The sequence below is a fragment of the Solanum dulcamara genome, chromosome 5, assembly GCF_947179165.1.
Source record: "Solanum dulcamara chromosome 5, daSolDulc1.2, whole genome shotgun sequence".
Classification (NCBI taxonomy): domain Eukaryota; kingdom Viridiplantae; phylum Streptophyta; class Magnoliopsida; order Solanales; family Solanaceae; genus Solanum; species Solanum dulcamara.
Genome location: NC_077241.1, coordinates 39,562,189 through 39,578,309, shown reverse-complemented (window position 1 = coordinate 39,578,309; position 16,121 = coordinate 39,562,189). Strand labels below are relative to the sequence as shown.

At 36.6% G+C, this 16,121-nt stretch overlaps 1 pseudogene; it reads left to right on the top strand.

Annotated features, from left to right (window-relative positions):
• LOC129890549 (protein NRT1/ PTR FAMILY 6.2-like) overlaps positions 1-14,699 on the top strand; it is a 33,458-nt pseudogene extending 18,759 nt beyond the window's left edge.
• Positions 14,700-16,121: the final 1,422 nt, after the last annotated feature.

The following is a 16,121-nucleotide window of genomic DNA, read 5'->3' as shown; positions in this document are numbered from 1 at the left end:
CAAAGAATTAATTACCAGAGTAAAATGGAAAAAGTTTAATTAATTATATCTTGGTTTTTCAAATACTTTAATTTCCTTTTTAGTATGTTTAAAAAAAATGTCTATTTTATTTTTTGACAACTCTTTAATTTAAACTTTCACATGACATATTTAAAATCACAAAATTAAATTGAAGAGATATATTTTGGAACATTCTACATATCCTTCATATAAAGAACAGAATTTAAAAGTTTTCTTTGTTTTCATAAATTATGTGTTAAATCAAAACTATACAAATAAATTAAAATTGTGAGACTTGTAAATAATTATAATATTTGATCTTAGATTTTTTTTTCTTTTTTTGATCTGAGACCATATTGAACCATGTCTACACCTCATCTGCAAATTTAAACAGTCAGCGAGAACAAACTTTTAGTCTTAATATCAGAACACACGGCTCAACCATTTTGAGTATCTAATGTACTAATTTAAGGGATTTTAAAAATGTTTAGTCGTTCGTCAAAATAATAGCCAGAAAACTTATATTTTAATATAAGTATATAAATACATATAATATACATATGGTATACATAATTAGTATATATATAAACTAGGTATTGTAATTATTTTTGACCAGCGGTTAAATGTATAACTTTCCCTACATTCAGTGAGTCTTTGTTAAAATTATAATTTATTTTAATATGGCACCTGAATTGTAGATTCTTGGACAAGGCTGCAATTCTTACAAAGGAAGATTATGAATGTATTAGTTCCTTGGCTCAAAATCCTTGGAGAGTTTCCTCAGTGACAAAAGTGGAGGAATTAAAAATGATGATTAGACTATTACCAATTTGTACAACGACGATTTTATTCTGGACAGCATATGCACAACTTGCTACCTTTTCAGTAGAACAAGCATCTACCATGGACAGACTCATTGGAAACTTTAGAATCCCTGCTGCATCTCTCACTGCCTTCTTTGCATCAGCCATATTAATCTCTCTGGCAACATATGATCGTTTAATTATACCTTTCTTGAAAATATGGACAACAAAATCAGGTAACTTAATCGTACATAATGTATGTTTGATATGACAAATTAAAATGTTTAATTTTTGATTTGTTGTTTTGTGACTATTCTTACTTTTATAATTATCTCAACGATATATTAACTTATATCATTGTTTACATGAACATTGTTATCAATCTGTAGTTCTAAACAACAAATTTTCGAGCCGAGAAAAATAAATAATCAAGACCGGAAAATTGGAGTAACAAAGTGTAATATTTGATTTTAAAATGTAATGCGGTTACAATCTCTATAATAATTCTCTGATTCTTCAAATAATATGAAACACGTTGAACTTGAATTTGAATTTGATTTAGAGTCAAGGGCTTGAATAGCTTGATCTTGAATCTTCGTCTTCGAATTTGGATTTGAATTATTCGTCACGAACACTTGTATGGTTATGACGAACGATAAATATGAACAAGTAACTTGATCTCGAACTTTTTGATATTTTTCTTCGTTCTTGATCTTGAACTTGAGCTTGAATTTGATTGCTTGAACTTTGTAGCTTTGTAGAGAATTTGCGGCCTTTGATCCACGAGCTCTCTTCTTGCTTCTTGTTCTTCAAACCCCCCCCCCTTTCAGAATAATGAGGACCCCTATTTATAGTTGTAGGGAGTGGTATGAGGGTGTGATTTGATTGGTTGGTTTGAACTGACCAATCAGATTTCTTTGTTGAAGAATTTTAATTTGATTGATCAGAACATATCACATAGACACGTGGCATTATTCTAGTGGCTCATTTAATTTGACTTAGATTGCTACATAACTTTGACATGCGACATGATTTTAGTGGTTTATTTAATTTGACATGGATTGCCACCTAACTTTGACATGTGGCATGATTTTAGTGGCTTATTTAATTTGACTTGGATTGCCACCTAACTTTGGCACATGGCATAATTCTAGTGGCTTATTTAATTTGACTTGGATTGCCACCTAACTTTGGCACATGGCATAATTCTAGTGGCTTATTTAATTTGACTTGGATTGCCACATAACTTTGATATGTGACATAAAAATGGGCCTCTAAGATGAGATGATATTGGGCTTAACAAAGTGGAGTCATCTTTATAGCCCAAATCAATGAATTTAGTTTTTTTAATTAAATCCACATTTATTGGGCTTAAATAATTGACCCAATTTTATTAATCCAAAATATTTATTTGGACTAATATATCTTGAATTTAATATAAATTGAACCATTCTACAAATTTATATTCAATAAATTGTAAATGATTACAAATGCCCCCTGCTTCAAGTCTTGTCGAGATATTTTATCTTTTGAGGACTAGGCTTGAAGTATTACTTGTAGGATAATGACATGTCATTTATTTTGAGATGTACCGTGAATTCATACTATATTGATGCACCCCTTCATCATTGTTGGAGTAGGAATGTAGCAAATTAGTTATATCCAATGAGGATTAGGAAAGAGAAGAAAAAAATGATTTTTTTTCCACGTTTTTTTCCACGTTTTTTTTTGCCTTTTTTTTGGGTGTTTACTTGTCATGCAAGATTCCACCACTAATTGGAATCCGATTAGGAGTCAATTTTGTAGAAGCCTAATTCAAGTTTGAATCTAATTATAATAGGTGCTAATAAACCTCTATAAATAGATGTCTGACCTTCATTGTTTTGCAGCAATGTGGCTTGACGATCAGCGCCGTGGTACTTTCTTCTTTCTTTTCTTTGATTTTCAACAGCCTTTTCCTCATCTTGACATGTCTGTCGTAGAAAATTCATATCTTATTGTAGATACGTAGGAATCATGAACGGTGTGATTTTCTAGAAACTAGACTTCTCGATTTACAACATATCCAAAATTGAGAATTTAATACTTTCACGACCGTTCTAGATAATTTTTTTTTTAAAGTTAGCTCTAGATTTTGCCATACTGGCGGTTTTAGATTTGAGTGGTTTTATTAAATCTTTTGTATCTTCATGTAGAAACTTCAAAATCACAAGCCGCTTGATTATTTTGAATTTAGACACAAAGTTATACAACATATCCAAAATTTAGATTTAAACTCCTTTAATATCGTTCTAGATAATTTATTTATTTATTTATTTATTTTTTTCACATTTTTTTTCACGTTTTTTTTTGCAAATGCCTACCCTTTATTCTGTCTTCCAAATCCAATTAGAATTCTGAAAGGACACACTCCTTTTAGAATATGGATAGCCCAAATTTTCACAATTTCACATCCAATTAGAATTTGGAGAGAATAAATTTGTATCATTTTACTAGAGTTCTACCAAAAAGTAATTACTATTACTTTGGAAGAAGGACTCTCTCACCATCATTATTTGTATATAAATAGACTCTCTCCTTCTATTTATTTTCATCATTGGTATTGACAGTTTTGATACTCCTTTTTGCATATCCTCTTGAGTTCATCAACATATGAGGTACATTTTTTTAATATATATATATATATATTTTATTATTATTATTATTATTATTATTATTATTTTTTAAATGAAAATATTACTTCATATGCAATAAACTTTTATTCTATTGGTTCAAGTCAAAGACTTTACCCCGTCTGAGACAAAGACTTTTACATAATTTGTGGCAAGGAAAAGACAATCCATAGTCCGAGCTAAAGACTTTACACCGTCTAAGGCAAAGACTTTACATGATTTATGGCAAAGACTTTACACCGTCTGAGTCAGAGGCATTTCATAGTCCAAGCTAAAGACTTTACACCGTCTGAGGCAAAGACTTTACATGATTTGTGGCAAAGAAAAGGCATTTCATAGTCTGAGCTAAAGACTTTACACCGTCTAAGGAAAAGACTTTACATGATTTGTGGCAAAGACTTTACACCGTCTGAGTCAGAGGCATTCCATAGTCCGAGCTAAAGACTTTACACCGTCTAAGGCAAAGATTTTACATGATTTATGGCAAAGACTTTACACCGTCTGAGTCAGAGGCATTCCATAGTCCAAGCTAAAGACTTTACACCGTCTGAGGCAAAGACTTTACATGATTTGTGGCAAAGAAAAGGCATTTCATAGTCCGAGCTAAAGACTTTACACCGTCTAAGGCAAAGACTTTACATGATTTGTGGCAAAGACTTTACACCATCTGAGTCAGAGGCATTTCATAGTCCAAGCTAAAGACTTTACACCGTCTGAGGCAAAGACTTTACATGATTTATGGCAAAGACTTTACACCGTCTGAGTCAGAGACATTTCATAGTCCAAGCTAAAGACTTTACACCGTCTGAGGCAAAGACTTCACATGATTTGTGGCAAAGAAAAGGCATTCCATAGTCTGAGCTAAAGACTTTACACCGTCTAAGGCAAAGACTTTACATGATTTGTGGCAAAAACTTTACACCGTCTGAGTCAGAGGCATTCCATAGTCCAAGCTAAAGACTTTACACCGTCTAAGGCAAAGACTTTACATGATTTGTGGCAAAGACTTTACACCGTCTGAGTCAGAGACATTTCATAGTCCAAGCTAAAGACTTTACACCGTCTGAGGCAAAGACTTCACATGATTTGTGGCAAAGAAAAGGCATTCCATAGTCCGAGCTAAAGACTTTACACTGTCTAAGGCAAAGACTTTACATGATTTATGGCAAAGACTTTACACCGTCTGAGTCAGACATAGGTTTTGCTCAAAGAATATAATAGTTCATTATTGAGATTCATTACCATGATTATTGAATTACTAATTTAAGCGCTAACACTTTTTTTTTACAGATTGAATCATGGTTTACCTTAGAGATTTGACTTCCTCTTCTTCAGAGTTGCGATACCTTTTGTGTTTTGATAGTACAAGAGATATATCATTGTATGAGAGCACCAAATCCAGGAGAGGTTCAATTTATCAGAAACCAAACTTCTTAACATATCCAAAATTTATAGTTTAAGTCTGGCAGGATAGTTCTAAGCAAACTTCAAAAGTGAATTTCACATACAAAAAAGCTGATAGATTCACATTCGCATGAAGAAAATATTCGTATCTTAGCGTAGAGAATCCAAAAAACTACAACATGTACAATAATCACAGCTAATAGCTTTATGGATTTGTATGAATATTTCTTTGAAGTCAATTCAAATTCTGTCTTGATTGGCCCTCTTTAATTCATATGTCATATATGACAATATACAAGAACATTGTGATGCTCAAATAACAGTGTGCCCCATTTCTTTTGAACTTATGAGACTAAAATTTAGGATGTAACTCATGGATTATGGTGGAGAGGGTCAAGAGAGACTATGAGTTCTTTGGATACTCATGCGACTGAACTCAGAATGTAATTCTAAGCGCCTACGTACCTCAGTGAAGAGGATCAAGTCATAACGTAGTTCTGAGAGATTTTTTTTTGTCCTAACTTTTGCCTAGGCCACCTCTTTCGAGATTTTCAACCTAGCGGACATTTTTTTTATGGGGTGCCGTGCACAGTTTATACTCTTGCGGGCCAGGAGTAACATGCAGTTTATACTCGTACCTTAAGGAGTGAGTTTCTTTTCTTCAAGGATAGTATCTCTTTATGAACTTTCCGTTAATGGGGCCAATGCGCAATCCTTCTGAGTCAACCAGTTTGTAAGCGCCACTTGAGTATACTTCTTGTACCACATATGGTCTATCCCATTTAGCGGAGAACTTGCTTCCAGACCGACGAGAAGTAATAATGGGCCTTCTTACAACAAGAACTTGATCACCCACTTGGAAGCATCTAAGACGAACCTTCTTATTAAAAGATCGAGCTAGACGAGCTTGATAATATTGCAGACTTTGTTGGGCCTCTAGTCTTTTTTCATCAAGAGCCTCCAATTCTTCAAGGCGCAACCAAGCATTTTCTTCATCAGTGAGCCCTTCTTGAATGGCAAGGCGCAATAACGGGATTTGACGTTCAAGTGGAAGAACTACCTCAACTCCATAAACAAGAGAGTAGGGAGTCGCTTGTGTTAGCATGCGATACGTAGTCCTATATATCCAAAGAGCCTCTTCCATTCTTTCATGCCAATCTCTCTTAGACTTGGAAACAACTTTTTTCAACAAGTTGTAGAGTGTCTTGTTAAATGCTTCAGCGAGACCATTAGCAGCCGCATAATACATAGAGGAATTGCATTGCTTGAAGCCAAAAAGATCACATATCTTCGTCATTAACTTGTTATCAAATGGCTTGCCATTATCTGTCAATATGTATCAAGGAATACCAAAACGGTAGATAATATTAACTCGAATGAAGTTGGCGACATTCTTTTTTTTACTTCTCTAAGAGAAACAGCTTCTGCCCATTTTGAGAAGTAGTCAGTTGCAGCTAGGATGTACAGATGTCCACCAGAGGACTTAGGCAATGGTCCAACAACATCCAAACCCCAAGCTTCAAATGGCCATGAGGTAATAGTTGGGTGCAATATTTCTGGGGGTTGATGTATAAAATTCGCATGGAATTGACAAGCTTTACATCTTCGGACGTAATCCAAGCAGTCTTTCACCATGGTTTGCCAGTAATATCCCATCTTTTTTATGTGAAAATGAAGTTTTGGTACAGACTGATGCGCTCCACATACTCCAGAATGCGCTTCTTGCATAGCTTGAGTAGATTTATCTGCCCCCAAATATCGTAAGAGAACTCCATCGAACGATCGCCTGTAAAGTGTATTTTTATAATAAAGAAAACGAGAGGCTCGTCGTCGGATTTCTGTTCTTCTTCGAAGGTTCTCTGGCAATATTCCATAACACAAGTAATCTATTATTGGTTGTCTCCAATCATCAATTTCATCTTCCGAAGTGGCGATAACTTGTTGAAATTCTTCTTCATGCTCATTTGGAGGCGGAGTTATCCATCTTTGGCAAACCACAACTTGTATTTCATCAGGAGATACTAATGCAGAGGCTAAAGCTACCAATGCATCAGCCTTTTTATTTTCCTTTCTTGGAACATGTTAAATAGTCACCTCTCCAAGCCACCCTACCATCTTTTGAGCGTAATTGCAGTATGGGATTAACTCAGGCTTCCTTATTTCATAATTACCCAAGACTTGATTGATCACCAACTTGGAATCCCCAAAAACTTGTAGTTGCAATTGTTTCATATCAATGGCCATCTCAAGCCCAAGTAAGAGTACTTGATATTCAACAACATTATTAGAGCAGTTTTGTGTTAGAGTGAAGGAGTATGACAAAACTTCTCCTTGGGAAGTGACAAATACCACTCCAGCACCGGCTCCTTCACGATGTGCAGCACCATCAAAATACATCTTCCAAGGTGGCTGAATTTTTACTAGCATTGCGTCTTCATCAGGTAATTCATCAGATAACTCTCAATCATTCGAAATTAGATGATTGGCCAAGAAATATGCTAGCACTTGTCCTTTCACTGCCTTCTGAGATATATACACAATCTCAAATTATTGAAACTGGAGGTACCACCTTGCTAGCCTATCACTTAAGACAGGCTTGGACATGACAAACTTGATAGGATTCGCTTTAGAGACAAGTTGTACAATATGAGCCTGGAAGTAATGCTTCATCTTCTGAATTGAGAACACGAGTGCCAGACATAACTTCTCAATAGGTGAATACTTGATCTAGTTTTGTATCATCATCCTACTCAAGTAATATAGGGCATTTTCTTTCCCTTCATCATTTTCTTGTGCGAGAAGTGCTCCTACTGACCTATCTTGTGCTGCAATGTATAAAATCAATGGTTTTCTAGGTATAGAAGCTACAAGTACTGGAGGTTTCATCAGATAAGACTTTATGTTCTCAAAAGCATTGGTACAAGCTTGGTCCCATTCAAAAGGAACATCTTTCTTCATAAGGCGACTGAATGATTGATATCTCCCAGCCAGATTTGAGATAAACCTCCTAAGATATGCTAATTTTCCTTGTAAGCTTTTCAACTCATGAATATTTTTTGGCTCAGGCATCTTCAAAATAGCATCTATCTTATCTTGATCAATCTCGATTCCTCGATGTCGAATAATAAAATCGAGAAACTTTCCCGAAGTAACTCCAAAGGTATATTTTAAAGGATTCATTTTGAGTTGGTATCTTCGAAGTCGTTCAAACACCATTCTCAAATCTTTCAAGTGGTCATCACTCTTCTTTGATTTCACTACTAAGTCATCTACATAACACTCAACATTTTTATGAAGCATATCATCAAAAATATTCTGCATGGCTCGTTGATAAGTGGCTCCAGCATTTTTTAAACCAAAAGGCATCACTTTGTAGCAATATATACCTTTAGGAGAGCGAAATGCAGTAAGTTCTTCATCCCTTGGTGCCATACGAATTTGATTGTATCCAGATAAACCATCCATGAAGGACATTGCCTCGTATCCAGTTGTAGCATCAATCATAAGCTCAGGGATTGGAAGAGGAAATTCATCCTTAGGGCATGCATTATTAAGATCTCTAAAGTCAACACAAACTCGTATTTGGCCATTCTTCTTTCTTACAGGTACAATGCTCGAAATCCATGTAGGATATTTGACTTCACGAATGAAACCTGCTTCAATGAGTTTGTTAACTTCAGTTTCGATCAAAGGAACCAGTTCAGGTCTAAAGCGACGTTGCGCTTGTTTAACAGGACGAGTGCCTCGTTTTACAGCAAGACGATGAACTGCAACTTTAGGGTCTAACCCTGGCATCTCTTTGTATCTCCAAGCAAGTACATCCCTAAATTCCATAAGCAGCTCAATATATTTCTTTTCTTCATCTTCATCCAGCAAAGCACTCACATATGTAGGCCTTATATCATCATCAACCCCAAGATTTACTTCCTTCAATGCATCAACAGTATTCTTTATCCCTTCCTCGAGTTCAGGTGGCGCATCTTCAGCATCCTCATCTTCTTGAGGATCACCATCATTAAAAGATATGTGATGGCATGCATGAATATCAACAAACCCATCATCAATTTTTGCATATAGTGGAGTACTTTTTTCATCACAAATTGTGATGTGATTTGATGATCCCACACTTTCTTCATCTTCATCTCGCTCCCTAGTGTGAAATATGGTATGAGTTCTTGCTCTCAGGACATCTCCACATGAAACCACAAGTTTTGTTTCCCGCCTTATTCTAGAAGGGATCAAACTGGGCCAATTCTTGGGTGAATTATGCTCCCGAGTATGTACCCGTTCTTCCATTATTCTATAATTTCCTTGGCGCTTGTATTTCTTCTTCATTAGTCCCAATCAATCAAACACTGAAGTTTTTGGAGTTGATTCTATTAGCCGATCAGATGCAGAAACGTTAGGAGTCATGCCACTAAGTCGATCAAACACAGAAGGCTTCTTGTTGAACATCATTGGTTCTTCCACAGGGGTAATGTAGTTGATGCTCATCCTTTTTATAGAGATTCGGACGGGTGATGGTTGTTTGTAACCCAAGCCTTCGCGCGATTGATTGACATCATACCCTCTCTCTATCATCATCCTTTGAGTTAGATTTAGGCCATGATTTGCCCTTTCAATAACTTCATTTGGAAGCTTCCCTACTTTAGCAGCTTCATTGGGATTGTATCCCATTTTCACCAATAATTTATATGCATTCGGGTCAAAACCCTCATTTGTACGCATTTTAGGAAGTGATTCATGTGAATCATGATTCGATGGTCTGACAAATCCTTGCATCATTTTTGAAGGTGATTTGATTGTATCAATTTGCTTGATAGGGAATGTCAACTTGCTACTCTGCAACTCAGAGGGTGGGATCTTGACTTTGTTTGTCTTTGGGACATAGTGAGAAACAGGAATCATTCTCTTACTTGAAGATGCCTCACTTGTCTTAGGTACTTTACTCATATCTGAAAACGTTTTATCCTTTTCAATCATGACCCTCGCATTATCAAGTGCTACATTAACCCTTTTTGTGATGTCAGTAGGTATCGCGTTATCGACTTTAACATGATTCTTTAAGTAGAATTTTTCATCAACAAAGTGCACTTCCGTCTCGGTGAAAGGTTCATCATCAACAACTACCTTTTTTTGAACCCCATCTTCAAAGTATTTGAAACATTGATGGTAGGTGGACGGTACTACTTTGTTCTCATGTATCCATGGTCTTCCTAATAAGATGTTATACGAGGTCTTTGAGTCAATAACATGCATCCATGCACTCGAACGCATATCCCCCATCGTTATATCTAATTTGACAGCACCAATGGCTCTTTACCCCCCTTGGTTAAAACCTTGAATCATCAGACGACTTTCAGACAGTTCATTTATCGGTATTCCAAGTTCTTTCACAGTACGAATAGGGAGAATATTGACCTCAGATCCATCATCCACCATGATCCTATTTACTTTATGTCCACGCACAAAACCTACCATATACAAAGGACGATTATGCAACACTTCACCCAATAAAAGATCATCATTAGTGAATGTAAACTTCGCATCACAAGTGTCCACTTCTTCAGAATGAGGCTTTATAGGGACTTCATGTGATGGAGGTAATGATGGTGATGAGCTTTCTACCATCGTCTCTTCTCTATCAATGTTACAACACGAGGCCTTGGTGTCACGATGAGAAATCTTTTCACGAAACCAACTTGGCAAGAATTCCTCTAATGTCACCAAAGGACGTTGCTTTTGATAGTAATTTCCCTCGACTCTTGACTTCTTCACATTCTTCTTTACCCTTTGAGTTTTAGGGGTAGGTGGATGACACCACTTTGTTCTTATCTTCGCTCTAGTCACTTGCTTATTTGGTTCTCTTTGCAAGCTCATTTTACGATGTCTTCGTCGTGTCACTAAAATCCATCCTTGATCATCAGTATAAGCATTGCAAGATTGGTTTTCCTCTAGAGATTTATCTTCCCATATTACTTCATTCATCAAAGGAACAAGCGATGATACGTTAATATTTATTGGTTTGAAGTCACCAAATTTAATCATCTTTGATGGTGATGTGGCTAGGTCATTACCACTATCATGTATTTCGATAAAGTTGCAAAGAACTATGGGGTCAAGTGAACCAAAAGTGACAGAGACTTGATTTGAACTCTCCTTCTCATCTTCAAGCAATATCTTTCCTTCACGAGCCAAGTCCATAATCTTTTCCTTAAAGATAAAACACTTTTCAATAGGATGGCCCATCAAACGGTGATATTTGCAGTAATTTGGATCATTAGTCCTCCCAACCTCATCTGGATGCTTTATTTTAGGTAGCTCAAAGAGTTTTAACACCAGAAGCTCTTCGAAAATTACTGGAACATCTGAGTCCAAGAAAGGATACTTTTTTGCCTGCATTTCCTTCAAAGTCAGCTTTCTACCAGCGTTATTCTGAAAAGTTGTGGTCTTCACCCTTTGATTCTTGCTTAGATTTGTAGCCACTTTCAAAGGTACAACATTAACACTCATCGACTCCTTGTTTCCAAACTTAGGTGCCGATTTTCCCCCTTTCTTTACCTCAATTTTGTCTTTTCCCTTGCGAGGCCCATAAATAATTGGTCCTTCAATATCGCTTGCAGACATGCTCAACTCCATATCATGACCAAGTGTGGCTAGTTCCTCAAATGATTTGGGTTTAATACCCTGTAGGATATAACGAAGTCCCCAACGCATTCCTTGAATACACATTTCTATTCCGGAAGTTTCACTAAGCCTATCCTTACAATTGAGGCTTGCATTTCTCCATCGGTTGATGAACTCAATGACGGGTTCATCTTCCCATTGACGTGTATTTGTGAGTTCAACCATGCTCACAGTATGCCTTGTGCTATAGAAGCGATTAAGAAATTCATGCTCAAGTTGTTCCCAACTATCAATAGAGCCTGCCTCGAGATCCGTATACCAGTCAAAAGCATTTCCTTGTAAGGAGCGCACAAATTGCTTGACCAGATAATCTCCATATGTTCCAGCATTATTGCAGGTTTCAATAAAATGGGCAACGTGTTGTTTTGGATTTCCCTTTCCATCAAATTGTTGAAATTTTGGAGGTTGATAACCTGCAGGCATCTTCAAAACATCGATTCTTGAAGTGTATGGCTTTGCATATGTGAATGATAACTTTGAAGACACGTCATACTTATCTTTGATAGTTCCCATAATGAAGTCCTTCAGTTGATGAATGAGAATTCCTCCTTCAGCAAATACTTGTAGCTCATCACCCACATTTATTTGCTTTGTAACTGAATCTCCCTTTTCTTGTATCATCGGGGGTTTTCCAGGTGCATGACTTGAGTCTCCCTCTATAACATTCTCAACTTTGTCCGTCAACTTGACAATTCGATTATCCTGATCTTGCACATATTTTGTTAGACCTTCAATTGCCTTCGTCAAACTCGCCAGTTGTTCTTCAACAATTGAGGTGTTAGTCATCATCACTTGGATGGCCGTTATGGATGATGGAGCAAAGCATGGATTTTCCCTCAAACTGAAATCTGTCTGAAACAACTTACGTGGAGTGACTGAGGCAGATCTAGTGATCAAGACATCATCTTCATCTTGAATAGTATAATTCCTCGTGTTAAAAGGACTAAGTCGAACCAACGTCTTTTCAATAATATCAGCTATATTCTTTCCTTCTTCCAATTCATTCGGAAAGAATCTTGCCCCCTTTGAAGATGGAAGATCAAAAATGGGAACTGATGCAGACGGCACTTGAAATGCTTGTTATCCTAGCAAGTTTGCTCTGTTCCTAGTGATGGGTCCCAAACTTCCCATAGTAGCATCCAATATGTTCTCCACCTCAGAGGAAAACTTGGAATCAGTAGCCTTAGCAATAATAGTCCTGGAGTCAAACTTCTTAGATGCCATTTAAGTGTTCTTGAAGTTTGATGATCGATGTGAAGAGATGAGAGGTAGAGATTGTCCCACTGGGCGTGCCAAAATTTGTAAACAACAAATTTTCGAGCCGAGAAAAATAAATAATCAAGACCGGAAAATTGGAGTAACAAAGTGTAATATTTGATTTTAAAATGTAATGCGGTTACAATCTCTATAATAATTCTCTGATTCTTCAAATAATATGAAATACGTTGAACTTAAATTTGAATTTGATTTAGAGTCAAGAGCTTGAATAGCTTGATCTTGAATCTTCATCTTCGAATTTGGATTTGAATTATTTATCACGAACACTTGTATGGTTATGACGAACGATAAATATGAACAAGTAACTTGATCTCGAACTTTTTGATATTTGTCTTCGTTCTTGATCTTGAACTTGAGCTTGAATTTGATTGCTTGAACTTTGTAGCTTTGTAGAGAATTTGCGGCCTTTGATCCACGAGCTCTCTTCTTGCTTCTTGTTCTTCAAAAAAAAACCCCTTTCAAAATAATGAGGACCCCTATTTATAGTTGTAGGGAGTGGTATGAGGGTGTGATTTGATTGGTTGGTTTGAACTGACCAATTAGATTTCTTTGTTGAAGAGTTTTAATTTGATTGGTCAGAACATATCACATAGACACGTGGCATTATTCTAGTGGCTCATTTAATTTGACTTAGATTGCCACATAACTTTGACATGCGACATGATTTTAGTGGTTTATTTAATTTGACCTGGATTGCCACCTAACTTTGACATGTGGCATGATTTTAGTGGCTTATTTAATTTGACTTAGATTGCCACCTAACTTTGGCACATGGCATAATTCTAGTGGCTTATTTAATTTGACTTGGATTGCAACCTAACTTTGACACATGACATAATTCTAGTGGCTTATTTAGTTTGACTTGGATTGCCACATAACTTTGATATGTGGCATAAAAATGGGCCTCTAGGATGAGATGATATTGAGCTTAACAAAGTGGAGTCATCTTTATAGCCCAAATCAATGGATTTAGTTTTTTTTAATTAAATCCACATTTATTGGGCTTAAATAATTGACCCAATTTTATTAATCCAAAATATTTATTTGGACTAATATATCTTGAATTTAATATAAATTGAACCATTCTACAAATTTATATTCAATAAATTGTAAATGATTACAGTAGTAAAACAAACAATTTCATCAAAATACTATCGGGTTTACCACTATTATAAATCTTAAGATACTGTAATTATTTTTTCGTGTTTTTTTCCAGTCTCCAATATCAAACACCAGAATATAATTTAATCCAAAAAAGTAAGTCGTTGTTGTAACACACATCTAAATGCCTTCAGAATTGTTTTTGCGTCCGATACAAGGAGTTCTTCATGATTTTATGTTTTCTTTTGCAGGTTTCACAAGTTTACAAAAGATAGGATTTGCTCTATTTCTATCCTCTTTGGGTATGGGTGTTGCTGCAATAGTAGAAGTTAAGCGACTATCAATCGCAAAAGTAAATCAAGAGACATCTAACAATTTACCAATAAGTGTCTTTTTGTTGATCCCACAGTTCTTTTTGGTGGGTGCAGGAGTGGGATTCATGTTTACTGGACAATTAGATTTATTCATCACAGAATCACCTAAAGGGATGAAAACAATGAGCACTGGCCTCTTCCTTACTACTATGGCACTTGGTTTTTTCTTTAGTAGCCTGTTGATATCCAATGTTAACAAGGTGACCACCACAAATAATAATAGTGGGTGGGTAGGTGAGAGTATTAATAAGGGTAGAATCGATTGCTTCTATGGCCTTCTAGCCATACTTATCTTTGTTGACTTTGGATTTTATGTTTTTTGTGCATTATGTTATACATCAAAAATCATATTAGAGAACAATAATGTTTGTTGTAAGTAGTTGCTCTATGAAAGAGAGATGCTAGTGTGGAGCATAAAAATCTTCTTTTCCATCGTCGGAAAATATGAAGAATAAGCTTTATTGGTGTGATTATTTTATAACTATGAGATTCAGCATGTTGTGTTGTAATGATGATGTCTTATTTGTATGCATAAATTACTTTAAACTTACATGTGAATGAGGAAGCCTCGTTATTTTTATCTTCAAAATCTAATCCCCTATTAAGAAGTCGTATATATAACTGAACAAAAAACGCTCTCATCTCTAACAGTCTCATTTCTAACGGTCATCTCCTATCTCACACTGTTCATCTCCGGTCAGTTCTAAATGGCTTCACCGCCGCCGGTGAAGCTCTCGTGGCCGCCGAATATAGAGCAACAAACAACGCCAGCTGCTGTCACTCTGAATCTGCAAAATAACACTGCAATTTCAAGTGAAGCTGGTTTGAATCAACAACAATCGACAATCACTGTCTCTGAAGAGGAGCTGAGAATTGCACACAAGATCATCAATTTTCAAAAATATGGTTTGATTTGCGTATCAAGAACCGTGGTAGATGATTCCTTATCTTTTGGACTACATACAGTCCAAAAATTGGATCAAACCGCCGCACCATTTGAGAGCAGTGATCAGGCGACGCCTGAGAGAAACATCGTAGAGTCGCCGGAGTTGCGCCTTCATATTCGAAGGGGCTTCGGTGACTTTCGAGACGGCGGACCCCCTGGGGTTTGTTCCCCAACTCATGGCGCTCCTACCACCAAAATTTCAACCCAAATGGATGGTGAAATTGTTGGGGACGATGGTACCGGCGAGGTTGCCGGAGCTCAGGCGACATTTTCAGGTGGAAACCAATGGAAAACACCCCACCAGCAACTCACAAACACTAGAGAAGGACTCAAATCCTCTCAAATTAGCTCGAATTTGCCAAATCTACAGGGTCACTGTCAGAGTGCCGGCGCCGGAGCTCCAGCGAACCATTTGTCACAAGATCAAATCCAAAATGCCCCTAAGGCCAATGCGCAACTTCCCATCCACAAGATGTGTCTCAAATCAGCAATAACAAATTCAAATTCAAAAAGTCGTCGAGACACTCGTCAAAGTGATATGCACATTTTCACTGATAGTCAAGCTGATGAACACACATTGGTTCAAGACCAATATCAACAATATGGTTCCAAAAATGATAAACATGCCTCAGGAACATCACAGCAATGTAACAGTGCCAATGTTACAAACCCCCAAGGTAAGACCAATCCTTCCAACTTGATATACTCTGAGACTGCCAACTTGATACCCAGTGGAGTTCCTTTGCAACCTAATGCAAATGTAATTCCTAGTAATGCTATAGGTAACTCCTTGCAGGGCACTGATCATACCAAAGTCACTTCTAAAAGCAGCCCTGAAATTCCTGCCAAAATGCCT